Raw genomic sequence first — 15,130 nt, forward strand, 5'->3', positions numbered from 1 at the left:
CAGGGGAGGGGCAGAAATAAAGGGAGACACAGAATCCAGAGCAGTCTCCAGGCTTCGAGCTGTCAGCATAGAGCCCGATGTGGGGCTTGAACTCACAAACTTCAAGATCATGACCTGAGCTGAAGTCGGATGCATAACTGACTGAGCCACCCAGGTGTCTCCCAAATCTTTTTCATATATAACTTTTAATTTAGTCCTTTCAAAAGTCTCTGATATAGATATTATTATTTTAACTTTTGATGTGATAGAATTCAGGCTCCCTAGGGTACATGTAAGTGTGGTCTGGTTTAGGCTAACTACATATTCATTTTTCTAAATACTGGTATTTTACCGACTGGTAGGAAAGCAGAAGCATACCTGGAGAAGCTGTGGAGACAGTAGTGGGTTTTTTTTAATTTTGTTTGTTTTTTGTTTGTTTGCTTTGAGGGAGTTAGAAGTGAAGGAGATAGTGTAGATTCTCAAGGGGAAGAATTTTTTTTTAAGAATTTGTCTTTTTTAAAATGCTTATTTATTTGTTTTGAGAGAGAGAGAGAGGGAGGGAGGGAGGGAGGGAGGGAGAGAGAATCCAAAGCAGGCCCCACGCTGTCAGCACAGAACCTGATGTGGGGTTCGATCCCATGAACTGTGAAATCATGACCTGAGGTGATATAAAGAGTCAGATGCATAATTGATTGAGCCACTCAGGTACCCCTCAAGAGGAAGAATTTTAGGGAAAGAGGTTAGAAAAGGGATTTTTTTTTAATGTTTTTATTTTATTTTTGAGAGAAAGAGAGAGAGTGCAAGCAGGGGAGGGGCAGAGAGAGGAGGAGACACAGGATCCAAAGTAGGCTCCAGGCTCTGAGCTGCCAGTGTTGCAGCTCTGAGCTGCCTGATGTAGGGCTTGAACTCACAGAGGGTGAGATCATGACCTGAGCTGAAGTTCGACGCTTAACCGACTGAACCACCAGGCGCCCCTAGATAAGGGGATTTTTAAGAAGTTTTGCTGTGTCATGTATAACATAATACCCATTATTTATCAATACTTTCAAAGTTTGAACCATTGTTGTTTTGTAATAAGACCCCATGTGTGAGATTGATCTCAAGTAAGTCCCTGGGTAAGAGCATAGCTAGCCTGAAGAAGCTCGGCCACATTTGGGTTACAAGACAGGCTCCAAGAGTCTGAGTGTCCAAGTCTCACTTTTGGCAAGTGGGGGAGCTGGGAATGGAATTCAGTCTCATCCCACTTGGAGTTCTGCCTTCTTCCCTTGTATCACCCTGTAGGGGTCAGACTGGGGAGAGTAGGGACCCTATTAGAAAGGTAGAACACTTCATTTAGATCCACTTATTTTTTAGTGAATTCATGCTGTGCCTTATTTTCACCACTTTTTTAGAGATTCACAAACCATTTGTCTAATTTTCCATTCCAGAATTTCGCCAAGGAAAAAATGTGTTCACAGGCTTATAGTTTCTTCTTTTAGAAAATGAGGACATTTGTCCATCTCAAGTCTTCTGGCACCTCTCCGCTTCCCAACAAAGTTACCACCACATTTCAAATTCTGGCACTAAACCAGAGAGGTGAAGTTGCAGTAAATGGCTGGATGCTTTCTTACATCTTCACCTGCCTTGGAATAAAATTCTGTCTTTCACATGTAGCTCTTACCTTTCCTAATTTGGGGATAATTCTTTGTGATGGAAAATGTAAGCCAAGTAGGAGCTGATGAATTCTGCTTTGTCCTCTGTCATCTGTTATCATTACACCTTCTGTTCCTTGTTCTTCTTGCTGAGGACATCAATTTTCCTGACACTGCCTTTATGTATTGGTGCTGTTGAACACTATTATTACAAGGTAGTATTTTTAGATTAATTTATTAAAATACATCATAGACAGTTTAGTACAAAACCTTGCTTTAAAAATTATTTTGCCTATTTCAAAGCATTTTAGAGCTGTTCTGCTACATAAACATAATAACTATAAAGTATCCTATTTACAAGGTTTCTTCTAAAATGTAGAGTTTCAGGCAGTAATTCAACAGCTTTATTGTTAAAATGAAGACCTTTTTTCCCCCAGCTTCACTGGCATATAACTGACATATAACATTGCATAAGTTTAAGGTGTACAAACACTTATATATTGCAAAATGATTGCCACCGAAGAATTAGCTAACACCTCCATCCTGTCACTTAATTACCATTTCTTTTTTGTGGTGAGGACATTTAAGATCTACTCTCTTAACTCTCAAGCATATAATATGGTATTATTGACTATAATCACCATTCTGTACATCAGCCCCCTAGAACTGGACAATCTTATAACTGGAAGTTTGTACCTTTGACCAATATTTCCCCACTTCCTCCTCCACCCAACCCCCAGCCCCTAGCAACCACCACTTAATTCCCTGTTTCTTTGAGTTCAGCTTTTTTAGATTACTATGGAGGACCTTTTAAATGGTAGAAATAGAAATTGAGTCCCATCTCTCAGAAAGTACAAAATGATAATGCAGGAAAAAGACAACAATATAAATTTTGTTGATACCATTTTCCCTCTTCCAAGTTATTCATTCCCTCTGGGGAGGTGAACTAGCCTTATGTTTTAATACTTGACTTGAATTTCCATAGATATTTTATTAAAAAAAAGATATTTGCCATCATTTTGTATTTCTTCAAATAGCTAGCAAGAAACCTTTTCTTTCAAAGTAAGTGGTTAAAATTCTACATTCAGTTGCTTCATTTCTGTGTTTTCAAACTTCAAAAGAAGTGACTCAGAGCTGACTCTTTGGGTGGGCATCTTAGAATTCAGCCACACAAAGTTTATGCTTGGCATTTTCAGTATTTCATATTTTCTCTGCCCTTCCTAAATTCTCTTATAGCAGCAGGATTTTCACTTTGCTTCAATGAGCTGTTCTAGAACACCTGCCACATGTCGTCTCTGTCTTTTGCATTGGATTACAACTATGAGTCAGTCTCTGCCTGTAAGGCACTCATGGCCTCGTTGGGAAGACAGTCATGCCAATAAATAATATAACAGTGTGTGCTGTGTGAAACAACTGAAGCATGTGCAAGGCTGTGAAATAGTTCAGAGGAGGAAATTCTCACTGTGAGGTTTAGGAAAGTGTCTCAGAGCACCAGTGAATGTCGCAGTCACCAAATATGAGAGGATGACTAGGTACGCAGCAAGAAGCCAAGGTGGAAAGGACGTTCCAGGCAGCAGATATACCATGTACAAGAGGATGATGTGCGTGGGAAACAAAGATGTGACCATTGTTCTGATGCATGTGTAAGTTAAGTGTGGGGTGCAGATCATGATCTCGTGTAGGCTGTGTAAAGGAGATTGAATTTTGTCCTAGCTGCAGAGGGTTTTGAGTGGGGAAATGACATGGTCAGAAAAGATCTTTGAAGATTATCCTGACAGCAATATGGAGGATTGCTTGTAGAGGGCTAGACTGGAGGCGGGACCCCTGATTAGGAGGCTGTTTTATTAGTCTTGCCCTAATCTAAGTATTGGTACTGAAAAAGAGACTATGTCAAAATTTAAGCTGATGAGGAGATCACATTGCCTCTGTGACCTGGTAATAGTTTAGATGTGGGAAAGGAAGTTGGTCAAATGGCTCCTAGATTTCTGGTTTGTGGTTTGTGTTTAAGATTTTCTAACTAATATCCCTGCTTCAACTCTTCCCACTCTTCTGTCTCGCATAGCGGTCTGGGTGATTTTCCCCTTTGACTTTCTACTTTGTAAAATTTCAATTGAAAGAATAGTGTAGGGACACCTGGAAAGCTAAGTTGGTTAAGCATCTGACTTTTGGTTTCAGCTCAGGTCATGATCTCATGGTTTGTGGGTTCGAGCCCCACTTTGGACTCTGCACTGACAGCACGGAGCCTGCTTGGGATTCTCTCTCTCTCCCCCTCTTTCTTTGTCCCTCTACCATTTGTGCTCACTTGCTTTCTCCCTCTCTCTCTCTAAATAAATAAATTAAAAAAAAAGAAATCACTACATATTTAAAAGAAAGAAAGAAAGAAAGAAAGAAAGGAAGAAAGGAAGAAAGTGTTGTGAATACCCACATAGCCTTCATCTGGATTTACCAATTGTTAACATTTTACCACATACTCCTTCCTCCCCACCCCCCTCATTGCTCTCGCCCTTCGTCTCTCTGCAGTGGATTTGTGTTGTGTCAATTCAGTTAAGCCGGAACTACATTTTCCAGATTTTGCCCTCTTAAAAATCTGCCACAGTTCATGCATCTGGCAGAAGACATAAGATACCCAGGTTAGAGATAGAGAACTTTATTTCTCACAGCATAAGCAGGCAGCATGAGCTTCACGTTCATACAGTTCCTTTGCTCTCATGCCCACCCCCACCAAATCCCACAGGGGTGGCATGGAGGTAGACTCAGGTGGATGGGTGCTACACATGTAATGGGCTTGTGTCACAGCTGAGGGACTTTGAGCTTAGGAAAACTCCCAATCTTTTATAATGGACTGCAAGCAAACCACCCTGCTTTTGCCTTGGAAGGTGTCATTACTACATTATTTTCTTACTATATTGTACAGCAAATAAATCTGCCCTCTGTCCCAGAGGAAAACGCTATCTCTTTCTTTCTTTTTTTTTAAGTTTATTTATTTATTTTGAAAGAAAGAGAGAGGCTGGCAGGGGTTGGGAGGGGCAGAGAGAGAGGGAGAGAGAGAATCCCAAGCAGGCTTCTAGATGTCAGTGCTAAGCCTGACAAGGGGCTCCATCCCATGAACTGTGAGATTATGACCTGAGCTGAAATCAAGAGTCAGACACTTAAATGACTCAGCCACCCAGGTGCCCCTTTATCTTTCTTTTGGGACTGTTCACTATACAAATATCTTTTAAAAGATATTCCAAGATAAGGTCTGACACTGCTCTTGCTCTGAAAAGGTACAGAAAAGTGAGGGAACTATGGAGAATGGTGGCCCAACACGTAGTTCCAGGGCCATGAGGGATTATTTTTTTGCATGAGAAATGAAGTAGCAGCCATCTTCTTCACATACTTGTAATGTTGGTGCAGAGCACCAGCAAGTGTTACAGGTATCTCTGTTGGCTCACCTGCTGGTGTAAGCAACTCTAGCTCCTGCCAGATCTCCTTTAGCTTCATCACCTCCTGGGCAAATAGCTCTTAGATAAAAGGCACCAGATGGATTCCTTGCATTACACCCCCATCATTAAAGGTACAAGCTTTGAGGTGATGAAAGCCCCACCTGAGTTCCAATCCATCCTATTGATATCCAGCTCAACCTCACAAATTTAAGTTTGTTCTTGCCTCTCTCACATCACAACCATCTTCCTTTCCTGAGTACTCGTCCTGTGGGCTACAGCCTCTAGAACCAGTCATAGAAACAACCATCTTAATATAGACCAATCAAGATAGTGTTGTACTGGCATAAAATCAATAAATAGATCAATGGAACAAAATAGCCCCCAAATAGATCCACACTTACAAGATTATTTTTGACAAAGGCATCAAAGCAATTCAATGGGGGGAAGGAAAGTCTTTCAACAAATAGTGCTGAAATAACAAGTTCGCCAGAATTGTTTTGGTTATCTTAGTTTCTTGCATTTCCATACAAATTTAAAAATCAGCTTGTCTATTTCTCCCAAGAGCCTTCAGAGACTTTGATTAAGATTGCATTGATTTTAGAGGCGCCTGGGTGGCTCTGTCAGTTGAGCGTCTGACTTTGACCCAGGTCATGATCTCACAGTTTGTGGGCTCAAGCCTCACGTTAGGCTCTGTGCTGACAGATCAGAGGCTGAAGCCTGCTTTTGATTCTGTGTCTCCCTTTCTCTCTCTCTCAAAAACAAATAAACATTTTTTAAAAAGATTGCATTGATTTTATAGATCAATTTGGGCACAACTAACATCTTAACAATTTTGGATCTTTCAGTCCCTGAATGCATTTTTCTATTATTTACATCCTTAATTTCTCTTAGTCAGGCTTTACCTTTTTTGAGTGAAGAAGCCTTGGATACCTTTTGTTAAATTTGTTTCTAATTATGTTATTTTTTTTTTTAGTTTAATAATTACGTTATTTTAAAATGCTATTATAAATAGCATTACATTTTTTTCCCAGTGGTTTGTTGCTAGTATATTGACATACAAGTGATTCCTTAACCGTGCTTCCCTACCAAATTTGTTTATTAATTATAGCACTTTTTTGGTATATTCCCTAAGATTCTTTATGCAAGCAAGCAATCATGTGATCTGTGCATAGAAACCGTTTTACTTTTTCCTTTTGAATCTCTGTATCTTTTTTTCTTGCCTTGTTACATTAGCTAAGACCTCTAATACAATAATACTAGATGTGTTGCATGTGGATATCCTATCTTTATGCCTAGTCTTAGAGGGAAAGCAGTCCTTTGTCCATCAACAAGTGTGCTACTAGCTGCAGTTTTTGTACATTTATACTTAGACTATGAACATTTCTATTCTTAATTTGATGAAAATTTATGTCATGAATGGTTATTTTATTTTACCAAATGCTTTTTCTGTGTTGATAGACAGGAGACATATAGCTATATACATTTATATACCTAGATCTAGATCTCTCTCTCTCTCTCTCTCTCTCTCTCTCTCTCTCTCTCTCTCTCTATATATATATATATATATAAATATGCATGTATATGCATGTAGCACTGTATAGATCAATGGAACAAAATATATATAGTGATAGAGATGGAGATAGAGATAGGTATCGCTAGATATAGATACAGATGTATCTGGAACCCCCTTTCTGTACAGCTTGTTCCTTTCCAATGCTTCACCCCAACTCAGAGATTTTAGCCAACTCAGAGGCCACACACTCTCATGCCTGCCTCCTCAGTTCAGTAGGATTCCTATGCTCTGCTCAGACTCAAGCTATCTGCACTATAGTTAGGAAGTTTTCCCTAGGCAGAGAGCTGGTCAGTCATGAGACTCACCTCATGAATTTTCTTTCTCTGAGAAACTGCAGTCTATGCAATTAATTGTACACTGTCTGAAAGTAGTTGCTGAATATGTTTATTGCAGTTTTACACTTGATTATTCCACAATGACCAGCAAAATTTCTGGTTTCTTCTTTCTAAAGTTTATTTTTGAGAGAGAGAGAAAGAGAGAGGCAGAGAGAGAAGGGGAGAGAGAGAGAATCCCAAGCAGGCTCCATGCTGTCAGCGCACAGCTTGGCGTGGGGCTCGATCTTGCGAACCATGAGATCACGACCTGAGCCAAAATCAAGTCAGACACCTAAACAACTGAGACACCCAGGCACCCCTTCTTTCTCTTGATTAAGGAATAATAGGCTTCCTATTTTTTTCTTATTTCCAATTTCTCTATATTTTCCAAATTACATCAGTGCAGTTTTCCCTGTACTAAGGAAAAGTTTATGGTTTTAAATATATGTATATTTATTTTGGCACAACTATAATCATTTTGCTTCTATCGTTGAGTAGACACATTGTACTTTGAAGGTCAACACTGGATCCTGGGATGAAGTTGAAAAGATCATTATCTAGAAGAACAGTAGAAAACAAACATTACACCAAGGAATTGGGACGTGATGTTTCTCTTTCAGTATCATGTCTGCATTCAGGTAAGAATAAGGGTAAACGTGAAAGGCCAAAAGAAGTATGCTAAATGAATTTGTCCCTATTCTTTTGGCAAGGAAGAATAGGTTAATGGATATTGGGTAGATAATTTTAAATGTCTGCCATGAACTCTAACAATTGAGACCCAAGAAATCCTCTAGTTCAGGGATGCCTGGCTGGCTCAGTTGGTAGAGATGACTCTTAATCTTGGGGTTGTGAGTTTGAGCCCTACATTGAGCAGAAATTACTTAAAGAATAAAATCTTAAAGGATAAGGAAATCATCTAGTTTGTACTCATTTTGCAAATAAAACTGAGGCCTGACAAAATTAATTAGTTTGCCTCAGTCATATAGCTTTTTAATGGTAACAAGTTGGAGTAGAAAGAGTATGACATTTTTTTGAAGTTTATTTTATTGATTTTGAGAGAGAGAGCACACATGTAGGGAAAGGGCAGAGAGAGAATCCCAAGCAGGCTCCACACTGACAGCATGGAGCCCCAAGTAAGGCTCTAACTCACAAACCGTGAGATCATGACCTGAGCCAAAATCAAGAGTCCTGACCCTTAAGTGACTGAGCTACCCACATGCCCCAAAAGAATATGACATTTTAAGATTTGTTTCTACTTCTAGAGGCATATTCTACCACTTTGGGGCAAGTTACTTAACCTCTCTGAGTCTCAGCTTCTTCATCTCTAAAATGATAGTAATCTTACGTACTTCAGTTGATTGCTGTGAAAATTAAATGTATAAGTATATAGCTAATCCTAAATAAATGGTTGGTACTCGATAAATATAATCACCCTATTCTTCCCAGTTATTTGTGAAATAAAGACACTGTCTACAATAACTCATTTAGAGACTGGAAAAAGAAATTCATAAGACTCAAATAACAAATACTGAAACGATATATTTGTTCTAGAACAATGATACTGTAAACATTTTAAAGAGTAGGGAAGACAAAGAAATAAACATATTTTAATTTATATATGTTGATAATACCTGTGATTTTATGTATACTTGATTGAGTTTTGGGGTGCTCAGATATTTGGTAAAACATTATTTTGGGTGTATCTGTGAAGGTGTTTCTTACGAGATTAGCATTTGAATCAATAGACTAAGTAAAACACATTCCCACACAAATGTGGGTGGTTCTCATCCAATCAGTTGAAGGACTTGACTAAAACAAAAAGGTTAACTTTCTCTCAAGTGAAGGAGAATTTTTTATGCCTGCAGACTCAAACTGAAACATCAACTCTTCCTAGGTCTCAAGCCAGCCAGCCTTTGAATTGGAAATGAAAATTGGCTCTCCTGGTTGTCAGGCCTTTGAACTTGGACTGGAACCCTACCATTGGCTCTCCCCAGTCTCCAGATTGCTAACTCACCCTGCAGATGTTGGGTCTTGTCAGCCCCCTTAATTGCATGAGCAAATTACTTATAATAAATCTCTTTATAAATAGAAATATGTAGGGACACCTGAGTGGCTCAATTGGTTAGCGTCCGACTTCAGCTCAGGTCATGATCTCCCAGTTCGTGGGTTCAAGTCGCGCGTCAGACTCTGTGCTGACAGCTCAGAGCCTCGAGCCTGCTTCAGACTCTGTGTCTCCCTTTCTTTCTGACCTTCCTCTGCTGGTATTCTGTCTCTGTCTCCCAAAAATAAATAAATATTAAAAAATTAAAAAAATATATATATAAATATATAGAAACAACTCTTAGGATATGTATTTACATAGATACATATATAGACACATGTAACTATATATGTATAGATATCTGTATATCTATATCTGTATCTGTGTATCTAGAGAACCCCAATAAAATACCATTGATGGGGCGCCTGGGTGGCTCAGTCGGTTAAGCGTCCAACTTCTGCTCAGGTCATGATCTCGCAGTTTGTGAGCTGGAGCCCCACGTCGGGCTCTGTGCTGACAGCTCAGAGCCTGGAGCCTGCTTCGGATTCTGTGTCTCCCTCTCTCTTTGCCCCTCCCCTGCTCATGCTCTGTCTCTCTCTGTCTCAAAAATAAATAAAACAGTAAAAAAAAAAAATACCATGTATATACACATGCACACACTTATCCTCACATTTTCGTAAAAGTTAACAAGTGAGAATCCGTTTCAGGGAATGCTTATCCAACCATAGGAAGTTGGGAAATACTGGACAATGGCTAACTTCTCACAACTGATAAATCTCTTAAGGTATATATCTGTTTCTCTGAGAGCACAGCTCTTCTCCCAAAGAATATGGCCAGTTCTAGGAGAAATAGAGGTGACTTAGGAGCAGCAGAACCAAGGAAGACATGTCAACCAAATCACTCCTGAAAGGAGCAATAGAAAGTTTGAATAACCTCTCTGTAACATTTCCTGTTCACGGTGCCCTCAAACATTGAATTTTTGCAGTTCTTTATTTGTGGCTTGGCAGTATCATGAATCATATTTTGTGACTTGTTTCCTCACCCGTTGGTGACTGCTGGCGGCTAAATGGGGAATGCACTATGTAAAATACATTTTTTCTAATCCTTTTACTTAGTTAGATATCATCATCTCATTAAAAAAATGTTTTATGATACTGAATTTTAAGTCCCTAAAATAAAAATGATAATATTATCAATATATTTAATAAATAGGAGAAATACAAAAAGTAAAAGCATTGGTTTACTTTTCAGAATGGAAATGGTGCAAATACAAAATGTTACTGCAAACACTAGAAGGCACTATTTCTCTACTGAGGCAGAAAATGAACATAACACAAATTTCTCATATCCTGAACTCCTCTTCCCCAGTATCTATTCAAGAACAAAAAGTGCAGTATAACAAATTTAGAAATATACATTTCTACAGTGTACTAAGCAGTGTAAAAAAAAGGGTGGTGGTGGGAAGGAGAACTGCCAAGATAAAGGACACAATGAAAAATGTAAATCCAATAAAAAGAAGACAGAAACAAAAACCTGCAAAAAGCGATAAAGGAAAAAAAGGGATAATGAGAAGAAAATGAGGTCAAAGCAAGTTTCTTTTGTACAACATAATATATGGGAACTATTCTCCATGTCATGGCTCTCCATCATGTTACTTTGAAAAATTCTAATTATAATTAATCAGTGGTTCTGTAGGTCTGCACTGGCTCTTCTTTTCAATCTCAGCCATCCTATTTCTCTCAACTGTACCTTACAAGAAAGAAACTGGAAATGCATCAAATCCATAATGAGGGAGGACAAGGGGGGCGGGGCTGGAGTTACCATGGAAGTGCAAATACTGTTCGACAGTACATTGGTAGGAAGGGGGGTAGACAAATGTCCTGCTTATGCCTCACTAGATGATTACGTCTGAACACTTGGTTGAGACTTACTAAGGAATTGAAGGGAATCTGAATGATGGAGAACTAGACTGGCCTGGACTATTTGGTTAGATGCTCTTTTTTTTAAAGTAAGCTCTGCATCCAACATGGGGCTCAAACTCACAACCTGAATCACGTGCTCTACCGAGCTCTCCTGAGCCAGCCAGGTGCCCCTAGAGCCTTCTTTTTCTTAAAATCTTGGGACTTTAGGTTCCACAATAGCTGAGATTCAATTGTTGTTGTTAATTTTGTTTTCTTTTTCTCTCTCTTTCTCTGGAAAAAAAAAAGCCTTCTGAACCTTTTAATTCTTGGCGATTAAAGGAAAACCAGGAGGAGATGGCATAGAGCTGGCTGCTTAGGATTTGAACTAGTTTTAAAGAGGATCTTGAGGTTGACTTCTATTAGTCTATCTTTGAAATTGATTTAGGGAGGGAAACAGGAATTAAAGATCACATATTTTTCCAAATCAGATATTGTATGCTTAAGAGCCCAGGAAATCATGGCTCAAGACTCTGAGGAAATTTTATTAATTGTGCTTTGAGGACTAGGAAATCAAAGAGGCTCATTTAGCAAATTGAGGTTTAGCCTGCAGGGTTAGAACACCTGGCCAAACAATTTCTCAATAATCAATCTTATATCAAACTATGAACTCTCAGAGAATCATGTTTTATATCTTAATTTTTGAGAGAGAGAGGGCTCAACTGAGCGAGGGAAGAGAGAAAGAGAATCCCAGAAGGGGGAGAGAGAGAGAGAGAGAGAGAGAGAGAGAGAGAGAGAGAGAGAAGTGGGGCTCATCCAAAGCAGGGCTTGTGCTCACCCAATTCAGGCCTCAAACTCACCTGACATGGGACTCGAACTCAAGAACTGGGAGATCATGACCTGAGACAAAGTCATATGCTTAACCACTGAGCCACCCAGGCAACCAACACAATGGGGAGTCTTGATAATAGAGGACACATTCTTTCTTCAGTATGAATTTAGACTTTGATATCTTCAGGAAAAACCATTAATGCAAGTCCTTCGGAGACATACTTACCATATAAATGACCCTTATAAATAAGGGACTGGCAGTGTTGCTGCTCACCTAGTTGAAGTTCAGAAAATTACTTGAGACCAGAGTCAATAAGACTGGGTACTCCATTGGTGAAAAATTCTTGCCTAACAGAAGCAGGTAAGTAGTGATATGCAATATTATCAGCCTTTTTATAGTGACTTGTGCTGACTTCTTTCTACTCTTACAGTCCCTTTTTGAAATAATAGGCAGACTGAGGCAGATGGAGGGAGAAAGTTCCAGGGGAAGAAATCTTTTCCTATGGAAGGAGCAGGAACAGGTTTTCTCCCAAGGAAAGTATGGGGTTGTAGGGCTATCTTGAAGAGGCAGGGGTAAGAGGCTGGACTGTTCTTTTAGGAATGAAGGAAAGGGCCCCATGAAGTCTCTATCCAAATGAAGTCTTTGGGTGCTTTCCCTTCTGGAATGCAAAGGAAAGCTCAAGTTAGATCATATGTTAACTCTTGCCTCTTGTATATTATAGTTTCCTTTGTAAATAATTATTTCTCTATTTCACCAGAGTCTGTTGTCTTAATCTGCATTGGTAAGGAGGAAAGGGCTCTTCCACCATTGTTCTTTTAAACACTCCAGTAGAAAAAGAGTATAATCCCATCAAGTAGATTCTAGCTGTTGGTTTAAGGCCTTGGTTTTTTGCCACATGGACCTCTTTGCATGAAATGGCAACTAGCTTCCCCACGATGAATGATCCAAGAAAGACCAACAGAGAGATTAGACTTTATGACCTAACCTTGGAGTGACATACCATCACTTCTACCATATTCTAGTGTTCACATAAACCAACCCTGATACAGTGTGGGAGGGCACCACAGAAGGAAATAAGTACCCAGAGACAGGAAGGATCACTGAGAGCTATCTCAGAATTTGGCTCCCATAGATGAAATTCCTAAATGTATTTGATCACAAAACCCTTTCTTTGCTATTTCCCCAGGACTATTGTTCTGTGGAACACATTTTAGAAAATGCTGTTATAGGTAATGGAAATTCATTGGAATTTCTGCAAAGTTATGGCATCAATTTTCTTTTTTACTTTTAAAAATGTTTTCCCCACTCTATCTCTACTTTAAAAGTTACCGGCAGAAAGAAACGTGTTGAATGAATTGAAAGAAGAGGAAAGATAAAACTTGGGAAACTCCAGTTAGGAAGTATTACAATATTGTAGGTCACAGGTGATGGCCATGGGAGATGACAATAAGGGATGAAAAGAAGGAGCTGAGGTGAGATAGACTGTGGAGGCAGAAACTACAGAACAATATGGTTGTGAAAGAAAGAGAAATCCCAAATAACTGATTTCTAGCTTAAGTGATCATGTCCATGATGAGTCCATTAAGCAACAGTGGAAATACAAAATGAGGAGTAGGTTTGGGAGAAAATTTGATGAATTCAGTTCTAGATATCTTGGAATGTGGTGCCAGTAAGGGACCTATTTAGATGAATATGTCAATTAGAATTATTTTGGCTGCAAGCAGCATAAAACTTTACTCAAATAGGCTGGAATAATAAGGACAACATTTGGTTCCCAAATCAGAAATCCAGAGGTGGGATGGGCTTTAGGGTTAACCTAAAGTATCTCGAGTTCCATTTCCCTTCTCTCGCCTCTGTTCTCTTCCTTGTATCAGTCTCTTACTTAGGCTGGTTTTTAAGATTGCTGCAAATTTTCTGGCCTCATACTTGCACAAGACTTGATAGGGTTTGGGGCACGCTGCCCCCAAATACACCACTTTGGCATCTTGATTATTTTGAATTAAAGTTACTTAAGAAACAACCAGTGTAAGAAAGAGACTCTGATCCTCTGTCCCTCTAAAGACGGAAAACAATTCCCCATGTGAAGCATACTCTCCTTGCATTTGGAGGGTAGAAAGCGATTCTTATTGCCAGAGATAAGACATTCTGGGCCAAGAAGTTTATAGAAACAAACCTAGTTATTTCTTCATGAATTTGCTACTCTGAGCCCACACTTCTTTGTCTTTTCAATTCTTCACAAATTTATTGTCTCTGTCTAAAAGGTATAAAAACTGGGGTGCTTGGGTGGTTCCATCAGTTGAGCATCTATTTTGGCCCCGGTCATGATCTTGCGGCTCGTGGGTTTGAGCCCCACATCAGGCTTGCTGCTGTCAGCGTGGAGCTTGCTTTGGATCCGCTGTCCCCTGCCCTGTCTGCCCCTCCCTGGCTTATGCTCTCTCTCTCTCTCTCTCTCTCTCTCTCTCAAAAATAAAATAAACATTAAAAAATATATAAGATAGGGGCTCCTGGGTGGCTCAGTTAAGAGTCTGACTTTGGCTCAGGTCATGATCTCACAGCTCGTGAGTTCTAGCCCCAAGTCAGGCTCTGTGCTGACAGCTCGGAGCCTGGATCCTACTTCGGGATGTGTGTCTCCCTCTCTCTCTGCCCCTCGCCCACTCACACTCTGTCTCTCTCTCTCTCTCAAAAATAAATAAAAACATTACAAAATAAAAATAAAATAAAAGGTATAAAACCTGCCTGCTTTGGTCACTTCTTTGAGTCTGATATTTTTGTGAACTCCTGTAAGTATGAAATTAAATTTTTCTCCTGCTCATCTGTCTAATGTCAATTTCATTATTAGACTAGCCAAAGAACCTATATAGGAGAAAAAAACATTTCCTGCCTTACACTAGTTGGGGAAAAAAGAGTCCATCTCTACATGTGGCTCTGTTTCTTCACCTGTCAATGCCTAGATTAAATTTCATGCCCAGCACTAAATCATTCCCTGAGACCAAAAAGAATGCTTTGTGCTCTTTTAAATCAATAACTAGCAAAGGGGTTGGATAAGATTCTTAGCCCAACGAAGCCTACCTCTGGACCTGGGGTATGATGCATGTAGAGGAGATAACCACAAAGTCCATTGGAGTGAATCCAACAGGCACTTGGAAATATGATTCCACAGCACAAGGAGATACAGATTTGGGAGTTATTTGCATTGACGTTAATTTGAAGACGGAAGAATTGCGATCATTTAGGGTGACCGTGTATAGTGAGAAGAACAAGAGAACATTGAGGAAGAGTTATGTTAAAAGATCAATGCTGAGTGATGGCAACCAGCAAAAGAAAGTGAGGGGTGGCCAGAGGGGCAGGTATTTGTGGAACCAGGGTAGTAACAGCTTCTCCATAGCCATGGGATGAATATTTTAAAAGTTCCTTCTTCATTTGTTTTTCTTAGTCTC

General features: G+C 39.5%; 1 protein-coding gene across 4 annotated transcripts in view; it reads left to right on the plus strand.

The window, feature by feature from the left end:
- SMIM14 (small integral membrane protein 14) overlaps positions 1–15,130 on the plus strand; it is a 127,138-nt gene that overhangs the window by 1,001 nt on the left and 111,007 nt on the right. For 3 of the 4 annotated variants that reach the window (XM_030314006.1, XM_030314010.1, XM_032593004.1), the window contains exon 2: positions 7,421–7,560. The exons of the other annotated variant lie outside the window; for it this stretch is intronic. The gene's annotated coding sequence lies outside the window, so the exon portion shown is untranslated. The remainder of the gene's footprint in view (positions 1–7,420; positions 7,561–15,130) is intronic. 4 annotated transcript variants of the gene reach the window in all.

This window comes from Lynx canadensis, chromosome B1 (assembly GCF_007474595.2).
Source record: "Lynx canadensis isolate LIC74 chromosome B1, mLynCan4.pri.v2, whole genome shotgun sequence".
Classification (NCBI taxonomy): Eukaryota; Metazoa; Chordata; class Mammalia; order Carnivora; family Felidae; genus Lynx; species Lynx canadensis.